Source organism: Pelodiscus sinensis, chromosome 1, assembly GCF_052426305.1.
Source record: "Pelodiscus sinensis isolate ZL-2025 chromosome 1, ASM5242630v1, whole genome shotgun sequence".
In the NCBI taxonomy this organism is placed as follows: domain Eukaryota; kingdom Metazoa; phylum Chordata; order Testudines; family Trionychidae; genus Pelodiscus; species Pelodiscus sinensis.
In genome coordinates, this window is record NC_143052.1 from 239,459,991 (window position 1) to 239,465,990 (window position 6,000).

The window sequence follows — 6,000 nt, forward strand, 5'->3', positions numbered from 1 at the left end:
TCCCTTTCTTAATAATTCCTAACATTCTATTTGCCTTTTTGACCACTGCACCACACTATGTGGACGTTTGCATAGAACTATCCACGATAACTCCAAGATCTCTTTCCTGATTTGTTGTAACCAAATTAGCCCCCATCATATTATATGTATAGTTGGGGTTATTTTTTCCAACGTGCATTACTTTACACTTATCCACATTAAACTTCATTTGCCATTATGTAACCCAATCACTCAGTTTTGTGAGATCTTTTTGAAGTTCTTCACAGTCTGCTTCTTTCTTGACTATCTTAAACAGTTTAGTATCATCCGCAAACTTTACCACCTCACTGCTTGCCCCTTTCTCTAGATCACTTATGAATAAGTTGAATAAGATTGGTCCTAGGACTGACCCTTGGTGGACACCACTAGTTACCCCTCTCCATTCTGAAAATTTACCATTTATTCCTACCCAAGGTTGGAGTGTCACTTGGGCAGGGATGGAAGGAGTAAACCTCCTTGAGCATTTTACCCCAGAACTCATGCAAAGGTGAGCACCATCTTGCCCCTAAAGACACAGTTCATGGTAAATATAGAACTTTGTATCATACATTAACCAATTCAGCTACCCTTACTGGTGCCAACTACACTGAAATCTTTGAGAACTGCTCAACTGGCATAAAGATATTCAAGTATGACCCCCAGCAAATGAGATTTTTTTCCCCTCAAACCTTTCTCCTGTCAGGTTGGCTTAAGATTTATGTTCATTGTTACATGGCAAAACGGACAACAGCAAAATCATCTAGTTAACAGGAACAAGCTCAAGTATGAACTCAGAACCAGATGTACCAATCGCGAGGGCTTCCTGTCCCCCATTCCCTTTTTTGCTGAAATTCTTTGTCATTACAGTAATTTTACTCTCATGCATGTAGATAAAGCCGGTCCACAAAAGGAGAAAAAAAAACTTAAGAGAAAACGCACTGCGTAATTGTATTCAGCAACGATGGAAGTTATACATAAATGCAAGGAAAAAAATGTACTCTGCTGCCAGGTTTTTTTACTCTCTCTATTGCTCCCTATAATACATTTAATGCACTAAATGTCATAGGCAATGATGCAATTTTAGCAACAATTTAGTTTGCTATTGACAGGGTAATGCTGGATCTCAAAACCTGGAACACATGGCACATAAGTAGTCCTATTTATAAATTCTATAGTGACTAGTTATACAAGCTCACTTATCAATTCCCAAGCTCAATCTGTCAGCCTGTACCCTTCACAATGATTCCTCTATCAATCTCATGTGATATGACTGAGCTGGAGGAAGCAGTACTTATTTTGTACTTTGCCAGTGATCTGAGGTGTGTACTTATACTAGCTTATAAAAGTTGCTCCTTAAACACTACAGATAAAGTCAACTGGAAAAAAAATCAATATAGTCCCTTTGCCCTGAACAGAGAAAGTAAATATACCCAGAGTGACTTGAAAGTAACCATAGGAGACCTAAAACCTAATCCTTAGATCTATCGTGTTTGTTTGGGGACAGAGAAAGTGATGACTAGGACACGAAGCAAGAGTCTAAAATTATCACTGTATATTTTCTTGCTATAAGGAACAACCCTCCTGACAGTTACAAATACAGCTGTGTCATCGATCTGATCCAATGCACAGCTGTATCCAACAGAGATCTGGACTGGAGTGACAATAACTAATGAGTGCACAGTACCGTGTCCTGAAACTGATGCAGCTGGACTGGATTTATTTGTAAAGGAAGTAGATTCAGTTTGGAGCCAATCAGTTTATTTCCTGTATTTAACCACCAACCAGTCTAGCCCATCACCAGTTAACACCTTTTGAATCAAAATGTTCAAGGCTTGAGCTTACTGGAAAGCTGTAAAGAGTGCACAATTCAAATCTACCATTCAAATTATCCTTGTTCTGCTAGGTCAGGAGACCCATGACCTGACCTCTCAGCGAGGTGCTATCATTTCCTCTTGAGTCTAATGAACTTGATCCATGGCGTCTAAATAACTAAAATGCATATCCGTGAGTGTGTGTGTTTATATATATTGAAATGAACTCTTGGACAGCACCGCTTATCAGCCAGATGATTAATAAAACATGTGACAAGCATACTTAACAAGCACACACATCAGTGTCCTGATCAGTAGATGTGCATTCCTTAGTTCTCTAGACTTCTCCTGAGCATAGTAAATCTGCATGGTAAGTAACAGAAGCAGGTAAAATAATATGCATGCAAATAACTCCCGCTCTTCCACATACACATTTCTCTGCTATATAGCTGTCATCCCCGTTTTGTTAAAAGTTCTACATTTCGAAAGCCACCCATCAGCAAGAAAACTAGCTTTGTTATTCTGAGCCTTTTAAGACACCTAGTACAATCAACAGAAAAAAAGTGAAGGATAAAAGAATCATCTTGCAGTTCTAAGAAGCATTACCAACCTCATCTCTAGTCATTTTTTTCAGCTGTTTTAAGCACTCCTGAATTTACTTCATGTTGCTCTAGAGCCCATACAACACTCCACACAGTGTTCTCTATTGCACGGATACAGAAAAGATTGAACCCATTAAAAAAAATCATTGAACTCTAATTGATCTCATGCTGCACACAAGCTCTCTCCCCTCCACCCTCTTCCTTTGCTGAGTTAATCTGTAGCTCTGTCAGCATAGGACACTTACCAAGGGGTTTTCACCGGAAGAATGCAGTTAGGTTCTCTTACACACTGGAATATCTGCTACCCAGTAATGAAGCAGGCGCTGAGACGTCTCACTCTTTCAATAGCTATTCAGGTAGTGCAGCCAGCTTTCTCTAGCCTTCTGCATATACACACACAGGCGCAGAGAAGGAGGGAGAGAGAGAGAGAGAGAGAGAGATGCAATAAACTGAGCATAATTAAGAGAGCTCCTTTCTACAAATTACAGAAGCAAGCAGTCCTTACAGCAGTGGTTTCTTTAAAAAAGCAGTTTCTTCCCAGAACCCCTGCACCGTTTACTTTTTGCTTGTTTGTTTTGGAGAAACAAATCTTTCTAGGAAACAAAGTCATTGCTGTGTGATAGTGAGGCTATTTTTTCTTCTTCTTTTTTATGATGAAAGTTTCATTGTGAAATTCAGTCTAGTTTGCAGTCAAATGAAAACCATCTCTGTTCTTTATAGTTGAAGCAGCCTCTCCGCAAAGGGGCTTAGATCAACGGTCTCCTGCCTTTAATGACAGTATTTATGAAAGAAAGCATCTGCTCTAATAAATTCACCAATTAAGGAGGTAATGGCTTAGTAAATACATATTGATGCCTTTTTCAATATAAGCACCATGAGGAAAAAATCAATATTCGTAAAAAAGCAATACGACGTGTAATAGACCTGGTGCACTTAAAAAAATTTGGAAGAAAGAAAATAAACGTGTGAGTGTATCAGGTCTAATGTGTCTGATATAGGTGTTGGCTACTTGTCACTGGTATATGTTGATTAAAAAGTGTCAAGTGATTTCATAATGTTATTGCATTTGGCAAGGAGATTTGAGGGGTTAAAGAAAGTTTAATCTCCTACACAGATCTTTTAAAAATTATTATTAAAGAATTCACTGTCTTTGTAGCTTTAAAAATTAGTCTTTGTTATTTGTGATGTTACCTTAAATAGAAAGCAGATAAAACTAGTAAAATAAGAAAGCATCTGTCTGTGTCTCTCACCCACACATGAAAAATCATCAATTTCCTTTAATTTAACAATATGCATTTTTTAGTGCGTCTTTTGGGATCTTGGGACCTATAATATAGGATCGTTGCTGGGACAAGTGCAAAGTGGGGATAAAAAAATGAGTGGACATATTAATGCAACTTTCCCCCACTAAGCTCTCAAAACAGCCAACATGACATTGCAGACCCTTGTGTGAGGATGTTTTCAAGGACTGCTGCTTGGTGCGTGTAGATGATGCTATTGTTAGAAGTAACTTTATCATAAAAGATGGAAATGGGAAGAAAAGGAGAAAGGCAATAATTAACAAAAGCCTGTTGAAATAAGTCACTACCGAGAGACTCCTGTATTGATACTTCTATCTAAAACAGTTTAAAGCCCTATTTCTGAGAATCTCCCTGACACTTTTATTCAGCTAGCTAATCGTTTGAGAGTGGATTTTTTTTCTCCACATACACAACTGTACAGCTCATGTTAATCTCTAAAGCATTCATTTGGTATTTAATTACTTTACACAAAAGACAAATACTTCAGCTGCTTTACTGGCTTTATTGGGAGGTCATTAAATGTAACCCAGGCAGCAAGAGGATACATCAGTGTCTTGGTCCTCTCCTAAGGCAGGCTGGGCCTGGAATAGATGTGAATTCCCCCCATTCAGTGCTCCTATGCTGTACTCAAGCGGAGAAATGGCCTTGTTTTTAAAGCAGGTGATAGCACTCCCTGAATGAGCTTGACCTTAGGGTTGTATTTTCAAAAGGGGCTTCCTGTTAGGATCTGGGTAGGGAAGACACTCAAAATTAGTTGATAATGTGGAAAATACAGGCCTTAACTTCTATGCCTCAGTTTTGCTCCCAACTACAAAATGGAGATAATACCTAGAATACTTATATCTGACAGAGCTCTCTATATGCGATTTGCTGCACGGAAACCATCCCTCACAAATCATACCCTACATTTCTTCAGGCTCAGTGCTCAGTCTGACAGTCCAACCAGAAGGCTGATGGCTTGAAAGGTCATCAGGACTACCCATGTCAAAGACCCTCAGGGAAAGTTCCCAGCTCCTTACAAGCTTTGGTGGCCCCACGTCATAAGCACCCAGGCAGTATGGTAGTGGGCAATACCCCTCACAATGCTAAGACATCATGGCTGGATCCTGAGGACTTTACCACACTGGAGGGACCAGGTGGGCCACAGCGAGGTGAAGAACAGCAAACAACTGCCTCAGTAAGATCCGTCCCTCATGGAACTTATCAAGCAATATCACGAGGGAAAAAAGCCAGTGCCAGATACCCAAATCACTTGTTTCTCGAATTAAATTGGACCAGCTTGGACAGCTGATACTTGATACCTTTTTGTGTTTGAAAATAAACATTCTATCCTTCCAGCTATTCCATCCTTCCCCATCCTGAGGTACAGATGCAGTACCTCACAGAAGGAAAAGATACAAATGGGGAGAAGAAACTTTTATTGTCTTTTTAGAAAGAATACAGGGACTTATGTCTTTTGGGAATAACTGAACTCACTCTCTTCGGTGGGGTAGCACGTGACAAAATGCAGCCTACACTAAAAGGACTGTGTGTGATATAAGGAAAGGGGTTGTGGAGAGCCCTCCCCTAAATTATGGCACAACTTTGAAAGAACAAAAAAGTCATCTGAGAGCTGTGAATCTAATTTTACTTTGCAAAAAAAAATTTTCTATAGAGCTGTTCTCCTGATATGTGTAATCAATTGGTCATACTTCATTGATATAATCAAATTTCTTTCATTTGCCTGTTAATACCTAAACTTTTACTTTTAATAAGTATTATTAAATCCACTGACAACCTGTATATGAAGGCTCTGAAGAATAATTCTCACTTTATTTGGGATGTGCAAAAAAGTGTTTACAGTACCCACTAAAATAAGAAGCATATTTAATATGGTAGAGAATGTCACTGCTTCATCATTTTTTTTTTTTTGTTCCTAGTGAGGATGCAGAGAGGTTGCATGTAGTGCATTATTTAGTTACCTTTAGAAGGTAAGCAAATAAAAATGCCACAATTATCAATGGGGATTTTCATATCATATGATATTGCCAAATGAATTCTCACTGCCTGGAAATGGAAAGAGGTAGCAAGTCTTAAATCTTTTGGAATTGGTAGGAAGTGTTACAAGTCCTGATTTATTCAGGTCCCACACCCTGTTAGTTTATGGCATCTAGCGTGCCCCGACTGGTTCGAGGCACACTCTACCCAGTGTCAATTGCGAGGCTCACAATGAGCAGGTCTTTGCCTTCTTAAGTCATGTTACAAACGCCTGCCGGTGGCAGGGAGGGG

General features: G+C 39.2%; 1 protein-coding gene across 1 annotated transcript in view; it reads right to left on the reverse strand.

Moving 5' to 3' along the window:
- ST6GAL2 (ST6 beta-galactoside alpha-2,6-sialyltransferase 2) overlaps window positions 1-2,816 on the reverse strand; it is a 316,318-nt gene extending 313,502 nt beyond the window's left edge. Inside the window, exon 1 of the mRNA XM_006114562.5 lies at window positions 2,677-2,816. The gene's annotated coding sequence lies outside the window, so the exon portion shown is untranslated. The remainder of the gene's footprint in view (window positions 1-2,676) is intronic.
- Window positions 2,817-6,000: the final 3,184 nt, after the last annotated feature.